General features: G+C 45.1%; 1 protein-coding gene across 3 annotated transcripts in view; it reads right to left on the reverse strand.

Annotated features, from left to right (window-relative positions):
• Positions 1–15,831, reverse strand: part of CECR2 (CECR2 histone acetyl-lysine reader) — a 100,217-nt gene that overhangs the window by 32,601 nt on the left and 51,785 nt on the right. The gene's annotated exons all lie outside the window — the stretch shown is intronic.

Raw genomic sequence — 15,831 nt, forward strand, 5'->3', positions numbered from 1 at the left:
CCCTGCGGGCACTGCCTTGTGCTAGCACCAACACTGACCCTTCGCTAAACCAGGACACAACAAAGCACGAGTCTGATCCCCTTCTGCCTCTCTCCATCTCATGCAGATACCCTCATCTTCACCTTTCCATTTGCTCCTCACATCTGCCATTGCTAAGCCTTGCTCCTCTCTCCCCCTCTTCAATGCTTTTCTACGCACTGGTTCAGTGGTTTGAAACTTTGTGTAGCTGAGCTTCTCTACCACCACCACTTCCTCCTCCCTGCTCCATCACCATATGCTTCCCACACTCCTGTGGTGGCTCCTGTTCCCTTCTCCCTCGGTCCCAAAGGTGCTGACACTTTCTGCCCATTCCTCCACCAGTGGCTCTGGCAGGACAACTGCACAGTTAGTGCACTTGGCTTGGGCCCTGCTACACAACGAGGCTTGCTTCCAACACGAGTTCAGCCCTGAGGAAGACTTCTCTCAAGTCTCCCAGGTTATCAAATCGAACATTTGAGCTCTTCAGCACTACCACTAAAATGGTCTCTCTCATTTGCCAGCTGGGCCACATTAAATCCTCTTTTCTTTGCCAGCAGTTCACCACATAACCCAAAGAAACACATATTTCTTACTCTCATCTGACGTTGAGGATAAATGCTCCTATCTGACATATATCAAATTGCTGGTGGAGCTTAAGGCTAAAAGAGCTCCTGCCTATATTTTATGGAGAGCTTATTCTGACTGCTGAAAGTTTCAGGGGAGGGTATGAAAAAGGCCTGGGGATATGCATCCCTAAACATAAAATGTGTCCCTAAACATAAAATTTTATACCAAGATCTGTCTGTATGACTTTGACACCTGAGACTTTCCAGTCTCTTTTAGCCTGCTAGCACTGTGCCCTGAGCACAGAGGAGGGGACCCCCCCACACCCCAGCCATTCCTGCACACACGGGAAGTCCATATGCCGGCAAGAACACCACTGGGTACACATTCCCACCAGCTCTCAAAAAGGCAGCTCAACTTGATAGGTTTTTGGCACAAACTGATTACTCTATATGATTAATGGAACTGTGCCAGCACTACAGAATTGCATTTGCCTGAGAAATTGCTAACTACTACAAAAGCTATTATTTTTAAACAAAGAGAGAGGGGAGCACGATCCAACTGGAAGAAGATCGTCAAAGTCAATATGAAGTTAGCTATTAGACGGGGGGCTCACACGTTTGGTAAAGAGTGGACTTCCTTTACAAGGACCACGACTGGACAGCGAGACTGCAAGAATGAGGGAACAGATGCCACATGATTCCTCAAGCCACGTCCACCTGGCAGCGCTTCCCTTCCTCCTCAGATGGAGAGGAGTCGATGTTACCACCCCGCAGATTGCTCCCCACCAACCTGCTTCTTTCTGACGTCAAATGGAAGCTCACCTCCCAGAGCTAACTCCTCTCACCGGATGAGTTGTATCACCCCCTGGTTGTATTTAACAACAGATGCTCAAATGTACCTGGATCTCGTGCCTCTTGCAGCCCGGAGTTTGTTCTTTTCTGCATGACACGAGCAGACTGTTGGTATTTCCAAGTGTCATCGTTTTGCCCCACTAACGCCAGCAATCAAACAATTTGAAACAATTCACAATATTCAGTCAGCACAATAAAGAGGACTGCTCCGTGAAATGATTTCTGTGCTGTCTCAAGTAATAATTTTAGGGAAAAAACTACCGAAACCATACTTTTTCGAAGTAAATATTCAATGCACAACACATCTACCTTAAGTCACTGTGTATTTCCACAGTGACTTCCTCGTTGTAGCTCAAGACCTAATCCAACTTCCAATGACTTCAACGTGGCAAAAAGTGTGATACCAGATTCTCTGTATAATCTTTTTCTCTTTGGGAGTGCTACTTGATCACAGAGAGCTGAAATACACGATATTTACTGAAGCCATCCTATACATATAAACATGCATATGTAAAGACACATTCAACTCAAGGTTTCAGAACAGAAACAGTGACCAGAATATCCTTTCCTGAAACAAGTCCAACACCCGTATTCAGATGCTTAGCCCACTGTGGAAAAGGGATGTAAGTTCTCTAACAGTATCTGAGTTCCAGCACCCTGAGCTCATTTTACCAGATCTGATACAGAGTCCGTGTATTTCCAGTAAAACAGGCTGCAAAAACAGTTTTCCTAGGATCCTGCAAAACTAGTGGTGACATGGGATGCCAGGAAGAAGCAACAAAGGGAACGGGGCTTTGACCTGTTAGCCTTCTAAGTCTTTTTCCACAAAAAACAGGGAAAGGTATGCATCAGACAGATACTCTTACCACTGGCATGAGTTCACTGATCTTACTCTACCATTTCAACTACACTCAAAGAAAACTGATCCAGGAAGCCCCTCAATTCCAGAAGATCATCTGAAATCTTTGCCTATGTAACTCTCATTTCCCCTGGGGACAGGCTCTGTTGACTTAACCAATTTGGTTTGAGTTTGACTTTCACATAAGTGGCTAACACTAGAAATTTCCGCCATCCACCCAGTGTCCGATACATTACAAGCTCTGTTCTCAAGAGTGCTTTGAGTTCCTACCCCCATCAATTTTCAAAGACGGCTACTGTGCATTTGTCGCTTTGAATAAGGATAGAAATGAGAACCAGAGATGGGAACCAGATGTCTCAAGGCATTCCCAATCACTCTCAATCTTACCCAATTTATATTTTCACTCTTCATGGGGGCTGGCTTCTTTTCCCCAGACAAATGCGGGGTGCTCGTCTTCAACCTCGCTGCCACACCTACGGTTAGTCTCACTTGGCCGGTCTCTATTAAATTTCCCTTTGAAAAGGGTTTCTGAAACAGACCCCCTGGTTTGGAGGAGAAAATCTACAGGAAGCATAGCAATCTGTGAGAACTCTGCCCTTGGGGTTCTTCCCCATACAAAGCAGAAATGCTTGCAACTAATTGTTCAGCATTAGCCATAAAATCTAAAACCAAGAACCAGACAGACAGGGTCCTGGAGTGGAATGACGTGGACGCAGGCTGTCAAACACTCTTTTTTCAAGCTCTCAAATAAGACAGTGACACACCTGCATATTTGGCAAGTCCCACAGTCTGTACTGCAGTTGAGAACCTCTAAAAACCTTTTGATAGGCAACAAGAAGGCAGGGAGGAGATCGCTGAGATGAGAGAGAGGTATCTCTTCTCCCGATGTTCTCAGCGTCACTGAGACTTTTAACAAAATTCAACCATAAAAAGCAACGTTAAGTGAGCAATATTTGTTCCTTTCTCTTCAAATCACATGGAGAAATAGGTTGGTGCATGCACACATTCTGTCTCAGGACACATATCCAGAGGAAAATGAACTCTCCCTTGAAGTAAATTGGAGTTCCTAGGACCTATTTGAGAGACCATGGCCCACCATGACTGTCACTGTTTCCCACCCTTTTCTCTCCCTTTGCCACACAGCAATAACAATCTGCCACACAGCTCATTAGCAAAGGAAAACTATTAGAGAAATCACCTACAAGAGGTCAGAAGAGTTACTTCAGAACACTCTGCAACCGAAATTTCTTCCTTCCCCCCGAGAGGTATTCTCCCCATCCCAACTTCATTAGCCTCTCTCTGCACCTTCAACATTTCAGAAAACAAGGCAAGGTTAACCTCACTCGTCACTGCATCCCCTACTTTGCAGTTGCCACCCAACATTACCCAAAAAACAATTTGGATAACTGCAGTGAGAAGTGGTGGGATGGTAAATATGTATCTGTGCAATACATCCTGAGTGGATGCAGCTGATTTCTCGCATGAACCCGACATAATTTTCATCCCTGACTGTGAAACCACTGGGCTGCTGTCATGGGTCCCTACCTTTTTTGCAATGGTTTTCAAGGGGCTCAGGCTGAATTGCACCTTTAGTTTAAAGTTTTTATCATACGCGGTGGACCTCTACACATATAAAAGGAAATCTGGGACACAGGGAAAGACACGACCTAGCACATCAGTGTCAAAGGGGAGGAATAACTGCAGGCAACCCACAAGGGTACCGGCGAGGCTGCAGCTCAAGTTCCCTGTGATCTTTAGCAGCAGCTGCAAAAAAATCAGGGCATAAAGACGGCAGGAGCAAGGCTAAGGAGGGGCTCCTCCCCAACATGGGTATCAGCGTCCAGAACAGTCGGAGAAATTATACACCCCCCGAGAGCCCAGCGCCGCAGCCCGACCATCTGCCGACCGGCTGCCTCCCCGAAGAGGGAGGTTTCTGCGCGCTCCGGGGAAGGGGAGCTGGGGACTCCTCCCCCCCGGCCATCCCAGTTCAGCAGCCTGTCTCTGTGGCTTGCCCTGCTCTCAGAGGCACCCTTCTCACTCCACAGGGTTTTGCCGTACTGGGCCGTGCTGTGAAAAGCGAGGCCAGTGCATGGAGCAAGCCCCCGACCTGGTGCTTACACGCCTCCCCAAGAGCCTCCTTTGGAGGCCGCTGAAAGAGAGTGAAAACCCCACGGGGTTGACGAGATACATCAGAAAAAAATTGTTCAGAGCTTCTGGTGAGCTCTGTTGGGAGAGGACAGCTGCTCGCAGGGACTCCAGCCCCACAGATGCTCTGTAGGGCAAACACAAAGTGAAATTCCTCCTGAGTGAAGCCAGTAGGGCCACAGCTACGCACATACACGCACGCACACTTGTTTGTTTGTTGCTTTATTTTTTTTTTCAATCCTCATGCTGAAAGGAAGCAGAGTCACTTGTGCTTTTAGTTTTAAAGTCTCCAAAGTACATCAAATCTTGGCTGGGAAACTGTAAACAAAATCAAGCCAAAAAACAAAAGCAAAAACAAACACTGATTCAGTAAGAGAGTCCCCGTGTCAATCTGCACTTCCCGCAGGCAGGGTGCCACGGCCCAAGTATGGAATTACTGTCACAGCATACTTCCCTACGCGGTCTACTGCTGCCAATTTTGTTACAAGCTCCCCCCGCACCACTCCAATTAAAAAACAAAACAAAAAAAGAAAACAACAAAACAGAAGCAAACCAAAAAGAAAACCCCACAAAATCCCTGACTCTGAGAGCAAATACTGGATAAAAAGAAACATTAGGATAAGGAGCTGGAAACACTGGAGACAAAAATCTCTCAGTGATGCTCAGATACTGCTGGCACACACAGATAAGCCTTCCGAAAGTTCAGATGCCAAATAATTGCCTGGACCCACTAGCTGGAATATCTATCATGTTGACAGTGTTTTAAGTTTCGTTTCATTTAATTTACAAAATGCAACGGAAGAGTAAATACTGGAATGCTCTTGAGCTAAAACTGCTGGGAAAATGGCAAGCCTGACCTATGTCTTTTCCCAGACAGCGCATTGTTCTGCACTGAGATTAAAACCAAGAACCCTGACCAAGCCAGAGGAGAGAGAGCAGGAACAATAACAGGCCACCTCCACCTTCTACCTAAGATATTTTCAAAGTAGTATGTGGGAGGGAAATGGAAAACAAGACTGGGAGAGCTCAACCTTTCTCTGAAAGACCATTTATTTGAACGGGAATAGAATTACTCTCGTAGTTCCCTTTACGGAGTTCACCAGTAAAAGAAAATAATAGAGGTGATACATTTATCCTATAAAAGCTTTAAAAGCTGAAAAAGGCTTGGATTCCCTCAGCCACCCAGCATAACCGATGCTTACAAGGGTTTCAGTAATAAGTGAAAGAAGACTTATTGGTATCTAATTCACGCTGCACGAGAGAACTGTTTTTGCCTCTGCGATCTCTCTAGTTGAAAGAAACAGAAAAATCAGGGTCTCATCAGAACAGCCGTTTTATCACAGAATTAATTTTACGGACTGAAGATATTTCACCTTATGGGCTGGCACCTTTTAAGTTCTGAATTGGCAAGAAGGCACCAGCTTGGTGTTGGGAGTCACTCAGGTGTTAATGAGAGCACTAACTGACAGATGGCATTCAAGATATTCCCCCCTCTCCACTGAAGACAGTTTCTTTGCTACAGCAGAGACCAGGAAAGCTTAATTCTTAACAAGCATACAATGCTTCAGCACAAAGGCAAGCCCACTAGAAGGTAATGGGAAGGATTCAGGGTTTGCTGGGATGACCTCAGTCAAACATCATTAACAGGGTCAGGAGAAGCAAAGCCTATTTCAGAAGAAAAAATAATGTAAGGGCCCCCAAGATCAATCTATCCTGGCTTGTCAGAAAGAGAAAGCTTAGGCTGACCTCAGAAGCAATATGAGTTACTACTACCAGCCTGACCTTGAGCTCTCATGTAACAATGGAGACTTTTTTTTACTGTATTAATGAGCTTTCTTATCTGAGGTGGGGGAGGAAGGCTTATGGACCAGTTTGTACTTTACCTTCAAACCATTTACCTTACTCAGAAACTAAGTCAGGCATGAGGCAGGGGGGAAAAAAGATACTATCTCATCCTTTTGGTAGGAAAAAAAGGGTCAGCTAAGGTATATTCCCTATTTCCTTCCAAGCCCTCTGCGTGCAGCTCACTTGGAAGGCGTGCAAGCCAACATAAGGCACGTACTGCTCAGTCCATGGGCCAACTTGTCATCAGGGCAATCAGACTGGCAGAGGCTCAAGGGCAATAAGCACCCTGAAAGGCCTCTCCTCAAAATGCCTCACCGCAGCAGAGCAAAGTGACCGAGGAGATGGAGATCCAGAAACCATGACCTCAAGCTTTAACATCCATGCTTCATTTCCAATCCAACCAGTGGCTTTCTGAATTGCTGGTGGGGACAGACCTCATGAATTCCAGCCAGGGCAGGAGTAACTCGTGGCCCCGCCAAACCTGTGGGAGCCCTCAGCAAGGTCTGAGCCTGGCAGAACCCCTGGGATGGAGGAAACAAACACCCAACCTCGCCCCGCTTTTTTCAGTGTCCTCTTGAGTCATGCCTTGAGAAAACCAGCTGACCTACAGGGGGTTGCGAACAGAAGGAGGACAGTTTACGTTAATGGGCCCCAAATAAGACTACAAAATAGAAAAAAATAAATCAAACTGGACTGATCAAACCTCCACACTGAAGTTTCTTCTCCCACAGTCAAAAAGAAAACAGAGATTGCTGGAGTACGAGGCCATCACAAGGCACGTATAGGCTTGCCTCCTCTGCTTACTTTCAGCTCGAACTAGTTTTCTGAATGCAGACACTGCCCAGACCTCAAGCAATACTGCGGCTTACCTGGGTGACCATTCAGGAGCGTTGGCAGTGAAGGAAGAGGAGAAAAAAGATCAAAGAATCAGAATATGGATTGCACTGAGCTCTACGCACAGTGGTCTCTGTCCTCACCTTTGCTGAACACAGGAAGACATTCTTTCTACATTAAAACCACGATTTAGTCTCAAACCACAATGACAAAGAAATAGCTTGTTAGTCTACACTATGTAGCAGCAGCTCTTCTCTAAAGTAGTCTGGTTTAACCCTGTATTGGGCAGTCTGAAACATGAGTGGTTGGAGGTTTTCAAGTTCCCAAAAGATACAGCTAAATCTGCCACAGAAGTAGAGGACAGCAGAGTAAACTCAGTACCTCATCAATTCCCGTTCCCTGCCACTCACCTGCACATCGCATAACCTGCTCAAATGTGGCACTGAGACCACCACAAACAGGCTGAAGAAATGCTTAGAGGAGACATCAGGGTTCTGGTGCAATTTAGGACCTTTCCTCCAACGTGACAACACAAAGCTAGGACGGGAGGTTCTCCAGCAGAAGGGCTGCTTGATCTTACTCAGGATATCTGATTGACGTTGTTGGGTGCCACGGAATCCACCACCTTCCCAGGTGAACTCCTAAGCTATTCGTATTCAGGAGAGAGAATATGCTCAGAATAATAATAAAAAAAAGGCTGTCAGCAGTTATGAGTACTCTAATCCTGTTCCTCATCTTCCTCCATCTTACTCGGAGCAATCTTCCATAGAATAAACGCTGGGGAAGCGGGAAGGGGAGCTGGCAGACATGCCGTATCCCACAGAGAAGCAGAATAGGAACAGCTATGGAGCGAGGCAGTGTCTCCAGGGAGGCTGAGAGAATGGAGAGCTGATGTGGGCTGTCTAGTCTAATAAGGGATCACACCACGGGAGCATGTGCTGGCTTGACAGAAGCAAGTGCAGCCACTTAACCTGGATATGACAGCAGAAGTGGGAGCGTTGCTTTGCTACCCCCTCAAAAAGGGGAGCACAAAGAAAGAAGGAGAAGCCACAAGGTCACCCCAGCTGTCCACCCTTCAGGGAGGTTCCAGGTCTGCATGTACAGGCTTCTTATGGCCACAACAGGGAAACTGGGCAACCAGGGAAATTTCCAGCTTGGCCTCTTTAGCACCACGCTCACCAACACGTGGATTAGATGGAGATGCCCTTTACCCGCTGTGAGACAAGGTGTGCTGCCTTCCATATCGTACAGACCCATTTTCCCCTCATGTGAGGACCATGAGGCAGTAGGTCCATCCCTCAAAAAAGAAGCCAGATCTAAGAACTGAACTCATCTCACAAGCCAATGCAGCAATAGGACATGCTCCTCAGCTGTCCACAGCCCATGCTTTTCCTGTGATTCTGCCTTTATCTAGCAGCCACCATCGCCAAAAGTGACTTGCTTGTTGTTTTGCTGAGAGGAGACAGAAAAGCAGCAGAGATACTGGAGCTGATACAATGCTGTCCCATATCAGCAAGCTCTGAAATGGCCCTTCCCTTCGGCTGGCAAATGCTGGGACAGGCAGGAGTTTCTGAGATAAGTGTCTATTTGATCTTCTCTCCCCCATTCACCCTGGATTTCTCACTGCTTTATGTTCACAAACCGCCAGGCAGCTAATCAGTGCTCTGTGACCCCTGTTAATTGGGCTGAGAGAGAGAAAGGCAGCACCGGCAGGAGAAATCACACATACCTGTTACTTTGAACTGTCCTGCCATTTTCCGTCTCCCTGCTTGCAGCGGCTCCAAGCACCCTCCTGTGAGCCAGGGCTGCTCTATTTTCATTGCCAACCCCAGCAGCAGCAGGAGGGGCCACAAGCATTATGTGTAGTTGTCCTTCCTCTAACATCTCAAGGTACAAGGGAGGCAACAAAGAGGTATGCTATATCTCCACCCCAGCTCCTTCCGTGTGAGAAGGCGAAAGTGATTTTTAGGGAAGGAAACACAATCAAACAAGGATGGAAACACAAGGGCATTGACAACCCTTCTTCCACTTATGCCAAGCTGCTCCTCACTGCCCTTTATCTGTATCCTTGTTGCTCACCCTCTCCCCACCAAAGCATCAGGAAGAAATGACTAGATGCCCAGCATCCATTTCCCTGCCTCAGTACAGCAGCCTATTTGGTCAAGTAAGCCACAGAAAGAAAGCAATTGGTTTGAAGATGTGAAACACTGAAGGACAGATGGGGTGGATTTGCCAATCCAGTGGATTACACGGCATTTGGAGGATGAGGAAGACACGTATGGCTAACTAGATGCACACTGGCTGTGGGGGACTGCATTTGAGTTTTTAAGTATGAGCAAGGGTTGCTTGCACGTTTTTGTTGTTTGGTAAGGGAAGGGAAGAAATACAAATATGAACGGCAACAAAACCAAAGCAACCAGGAACACCCCAAGCAACAACTAAAAGCATATGGTGGCAAAGAAAGAGAAAGTCCTGAGGGCAACAGGGATGCGCAGGAAGGTGTGTACACTGCCCAGACAGAGTAAGAGAATGTTAATAAGAAAACAGAACTTAAAACATAATGACTGCTTTTCACTGCCAGTTCAACCCTTCACTCAGACTCAGCGAGTCTGCGCAGTCTCCACAAAGGGAAAATTCGGGCTCTCAACTTATGAAGGATTTTGGTTTAGAGTTATGGACAGGAAATATTATTGACCATAACCAAATACAAAGAGACAATTTGAGACAGTTTTAAAAATATTATTTTTCCTTAATTGTAACAACTGGTCAAGTGTGATTGTGCTATTTTCTACAGGTATTGCTGGGTTTGATTCAGGATGACTACATGTATGTTCAACCCAAAGGCATGTCTAAACTCACCTGCCCAGCTTTGCTAGCACACTAACCTCACATATATTCTGTGCTTTGCAGTTGATTGAAGTTTACCCTTAAGATACTACCTTGAAACTATTAGTCAAAAGGTGCAATAACAAGTCAGTTGCGTTGAAGCATGATCATGTACAACCCATGAGAGGAGCAACGAGGTTTGAACTCCAAAAAGGAAATCAACTCTGTAATCAGCCACTAATATGCATTTCCCTACCATCCAAAAATACAGATCTCATTTCCTTGAGATATGGCTGAAATTCTAAAATAATGTGCATCTGGAAAGTCCTAGGAACCTTCAGAAAACTCCCGGCAAGATGGTCTGTCAGATATCCTGCCTGTCTGAGAGGGAAGACAACTTGAGCGTCTGCCAAGCAATGAAAGGTTTCTGCTTCTTTATCAGGGTTTGCACTAAGAGCAAAGATCATTCCTGGAAATGAGCACTGGATATTATAAAACAACAGCTGCCAAAAAAAAATATCTAGTGATTGATAGAGGCAGGATACCAGGCATTGAATAACATGGGATGCTCACTTTGATGGACAGTCCATCAGTCACAGAGAAGACGACAAGATGCACGTCGCCAACAGTGTCTGACGCACTTTACCAGCCTTAAAGAATCAATCTGTTCAGCCAAGGGAGCCCAAGAAAGAGGCAATATCAGTTACTGAAGCTTTACCCAGAAAGGGAGGCAGAGCTGATACTAGAACAGAGGGTTACCATCCCCTGACCGAGGAAAGAAGTTGTCTCGGCCCAAGCCTATAGCAAGTTAATGACAGAATTGAAAATTTCTTCGTATTGTGCCTGAAGGAAGTTTGGCGTTCAGGTGGCATGTAATACTGAGGAATACCCCAAGGGAGATGGCTAAGTGTGTGTCATCTCTTACTATGTGATGACATTGATCTTGGCTGGGAAAGGGCCCGGGAAAATGGCTTTCATTAAGCAATTAATTCCCTGGTATGCTAGCAAATAGGGTTGGAGAGATGAAGAGAGCCAGAACCCAGAGCTTCCCCACCTGAACAGATCCATCACTACAGCTAGACTAGGAACATAATTTTTCCCTGACAGTGTGGTAAGATAAAGTAGCAAGAATCTCCTGAGACCCTAAAGTGCAGAGTTTTCTGCCAGGCTCAAAATCAGAAAATGAGTAGCAGAATGGCAGGAGGAAGACGAGATGTCCAGAGGCACAGCATCAGCACCAGGCTGTGTACTGGAGGCACTGGTGCATATACTGGTACCAGCAGACAGGAAGGTTAACAGCGCTGCGGTATCTCGACGACCAGAGCTGAGGTTAGTGACACTGGTGCACAAGGCAGAGGTACAGAGCAGGAGAGCGAGCTGAAGGGAGAATGCACTAATCCGTAGGGCACAGCTGGGCTCCTGGTGAAACATTAGATCACCAAGAGAAGATTAAGCAATACTGATGCCAAATTGGAGACTTTACAGGCGCATCAGCAGGCAGTAGGCTTGATGACACTGACAGACTTAATGGTATCAGTAAATTATGTCACTTTTGGATGCAACTGAAAAGCAAAAGAACCTAGGTTCTCCTCAGAGCGCACACACACGAAGCAATAAATCTGAGACACAGCAATTCCCAGCGCCAGTCTTAGAGCTTAAGGAGCAATTCCTAGGCTTTGAAACAAAACTGTCTGACCTGGACATTTTTGAGCGCAAAGTAACAAAGGAAGGTACCTTCCTTTGGCACATACCAGGCCAGATTTATTTTTTTTTAAAGGGAGTCAAAGGCAGAAAGGTCCCTAAGCAGAGTGAAGTGCTGATCCTGAAAGTCCCTGAAGCACCAGGTGAGAGGGAAACTCCTCCAGTCTCAGCACGGATGGATGCCTCCCAGCACCCCTCAGGAATTCAGAATGCTGCATTCTTCTCTGTGCAGCTTATCAGACGCCGAGGATGGGAATCACTTATGGACATAAGCGATGCCACCACCAGGACAGTGTTTGATGCCGGGGGGGTTCTGCATTGCTTCTGTCAAGCACCTTGGGCTTTGAATAACAAAACAGTCCCTTGAGGGATCAAAAAGAAAAAAAAGAACCAGTGTTATAATAATTTATTAATCAACCCAAAAATTATTTACAGGTTATTAGATACAATAAAAAGGAAGAGAGAAAGATCTGGGTGCTCAAAAGGCAAACAAGTACCTTGGAGAAAGCTAGCTCTGTCCATCAGTGCTGGGGTGACGGATAATGCCAGGGTGGAATGGGAGGCCTGGTAAGATGCAGGCTGACAGCTACTGCTATGAAGGGTCCTGCTAAGGCAGGCTTTGACTCACATATCCTGAGTTATAGCCAGAGCACACCGATCTGACCTGGAAGAGATGCTCAGTCCTTAAGGAAAGGATCTCTGCTGACACACAGACACAATTACATGTGAGAATTGCTGTTACAGCCTGCTCTTACTACACTGCTTCTACGTGCATGCTTTGACTCTTAAGACATCAAGCTATTTCCTCCTTTTTGCGTCTTACTGTGTTTGATCTTGACAACACCGTGTATACCCAACAACAAGCCACTCCAGAGGTTATGAAATGAAACAAAGCCATAGTAGTTTCTGTCTCAGGAGGGATGAACACAGCCTTCTGGATGGTCCAGGATAAAAGAACATACCTAAAACCTGACTTTCACCTGCTGACTTGATATCGCAGCAATGGCTTTGGTCCATTTGTGATTTCTCTTCTCCTACCAGTTACCTTCACCTGCACCCAACCATGTTTCAGTTTGTGCTTGCTACTTTTTTATCTCTATACTTCTTTCTTTCTACAACTGTTACTTGATGGTGACACTCTTTCCAAAGAAATGCAGATCAACTCCTTGGAGCTGGAGCTGATTACCTTAAGACCAACCCAAATACATCTCCTATATTCTGAAAGAGCAATTAAGAATAAGGCTCACTGTGCTCCACATTCAGACTGTAAGAGGATCATTACTTACTATTCATTCCTGGATCCTCGAAGAACAAGTGAAGCCAGCTTAATGCTGCATTGTTTATTCTTAGTGCCCATCAACAGAAAGCATGCTCCCAATTCATAGCCATAAGGAAACACAGCAGTACTGCTGCACCATAAGCTCTTCGGATTGTTTAGGGGTTGTAGAGGGGAATTTAGGGTGTTACAGCAATGATGGAGCACTGTGGGGAAGAAGCTGGAGTTGTTGTGATGATGATGATTGGAAAATAAGACATGCGTGTGTTATGGCACAAATCCATATGAAAAAAAAAATCATTATTTGCCTTGCTGCTCATAGAAAAATATGCTTATTGTAGGAGAATAGAGACTCTTTGGAGGCAAAATTTCCTACAGCATGGGGTTGCCTTGTAGCAAACAAGCTTAAATCCATTTCCTAGAATCAGCCAAACAGATTAAGTATTTTGGGGGACAATGAGTAACAACAAGCTTTTACAGATAAACAAGTGGGTCCTCAAGAAAACCCATTCAGGATTTGTTTCAGAATGGGTTTTTCCTCTTCTTGTCTCCAAAGTTTCAGCTACTACACTGCTTGAGCCAGAAGAGAACTGAGTAAGGATGGAAGATAAAATAAGATAAAACTAAAAGCATAGATGACTTGGAACAGAGACTTGATGTGACACATCAAATCACTGTAGCAGCTTCACAGCGAGGCAACACCCACCCCAGCTGCTCATCAAGCTCACTGAGGTTAAAAGCCTCCAAGAAAATAATCGCAGAGCTCCTCCAATATTCAACTTTGGGCTAAAGACTGTTTTCAGAACCTGGCTGAGGCACTGGGAGGTGGTCTGCAAAAACACCTGTGCACAAAGCGAGGGCAAAAGTTTCATGTGGAGAAGACTTCCACATCTTGTCCCTTTTTCCATCATCGTTTTTGTCTTTTCCCTTCTGCCTAAGCAGCAGATGTTTTCACATGCTTTCTCAATTTCCTTTTGTCGTTGCTTTCTTCCTCTTGTCAAGGGTATTTAGTTTGCAGCATCAAGAACTTAAACATACAGCTGTCCGTTTCATATTTGCACAATGACAGCAGCATGACGACATCACTGCAGGCTCCAAGACCCTTCACTGACTGTTCTTCATTCGTCCTTTTAAGTTTAGCCACATATTCCTTCCCGTCCATGTTCTGCATAACTCCCTCTCCCCAGCTATCCAATCTATTTGTCTCTCATCCATCGGCCCTGACAATCACAGAGAGCTTTCACACACACACTGTCTTTTATTCCATTTTCATTCTTTATTCTCCCCCCACACCCATGGAATAGCACTTCCAGAACATGCCACCAACTTTTCTTCAAATTCTTCTTTAAAGATTCATTCTATCCATCTGAGAATCAAAGACATTTACTTAGCTTTATTTATACTTGAACTCTATAATTTTATTCCACTGTGCTACTCATTAATCTCTGAATGACCGTGTTATTTTACTGCTGTAATCTCATCCTTCCTTTCCCAACACCTGCCAGCTGCCTCATTTTCACTTTTTACCCTTTAAAAGGCTCACCTTGCATGGCTTGGCTATTATTATAATAAATATTAATATTAGATTCAAGATGAGCAATGCAGCCACTCCATCTCCCTCGCCCCCTCAAGATATCTCCTGCACTGATGATACTGGGTCGATTCGAGAGGCCATCCACCAATCTCCATGATGTATGCAAGGCAGCACTTGTTAAAAGTCAGACTGTAAATAATGCTGATCTTGTTGATATTCACTTAGCATTCATGAATATGATTCTGAGTTAGTGAGGTGGTTTGTGACTGGGCCACTGAAACAGTTATAATCAAGGTCACTGGCACAAACACAGGCATTGGATCTTAAAACTCGTCCCAAAAGGTACTGTTCCCCAGCCATGGGCAAAAGGGACAAAGTAGAAGCAGGAAGCGAAATAGTCAGAGCTTTAAATGCAGTCCTCAAAAACAGGCATTCTGCCTGGACGGGTTGGCAGATTTCAGATTATCCCTTCTCTCTTTCTAATGATCACTCAAATAAGTGATTAGAGAACAAGCATTAGAAAGCAAGCAGAACAGAGGCAGTGTTCTGGATTGGCAATTCAACAGATAGGGAATAGGTTCTTCAGGGGTCACACTGGGAATATTTCTCAACACCAGAACTAAGGATAGGAGAGAAATAATTAAGTCAAATGGGGGTGGGGAAGGAGTTAAGGAATGTCCTCTTGGTATTTACATTAGAGCAAAACAAGCACAAACTACAGGCCAAAGACTGCAAGGTTAGTTTACGGATCCAGAAAGAGCCTAAGGTAGGCACAAAAGAGATGGTCCACTTGGGAAGAAAACATCCCAGGGAAGAAATGACAAGAAAAAAAATAATTGAGGTTCCCAAGTAAGCAAATGCCTTCTGTGATGCCATGAAAGTCAATTAGATGGCTTTCAGCTCCAGCGATGGGCCAATCTCCTGAGATAAAAGAAGCAAAGTCTCATGGGGCATAGGCAAGAGAAGAGAGATTGTTTTGTTCCTCACTTTCTGACACCTTTGTCTATGTTGAAAAAATAAAAAGTGAAACATGTTATAAAAAAAGTAATTAATGTTTTTTCAAGAGACAATAGCAGCATACAAAACATTTCCCAATGAGAAGTATGATAAAGCCACTGAAACTTTTTATGCCATCACATTAAAAAATAGCAAAAATACAATAACAGAGCGGTGAAGAATGAGTTTCACCCAAAGACATGCTGAACAGCAGGAGCTTTTCTGGATTATTTTAGTGGAGTGTACACATCCATGTCACACCATCACTTCTTACTTAAAAACAGCTGCAGAAGGCTCCTGCTGTGGCCTTTGCCGTTAGCTGAAGCTCTGATCTTCCTGTCTTGATACAAGTCATCAAGTCGCATTTCCTGCTGGAATT

The sequence above is a fragment of the Anas acuta genome, chromosome 1, assembly GCF_963932015.1.
Source record: "Anas acuta chromosome 1, bAnaAcu1.1, whole genome shotgun sequence".
Taxonomy (NCBI): Eukaryota; Metazoa; Chordata; class Aves; order Anseriformes; family Anatidae; genus Anas; species Anas acuta.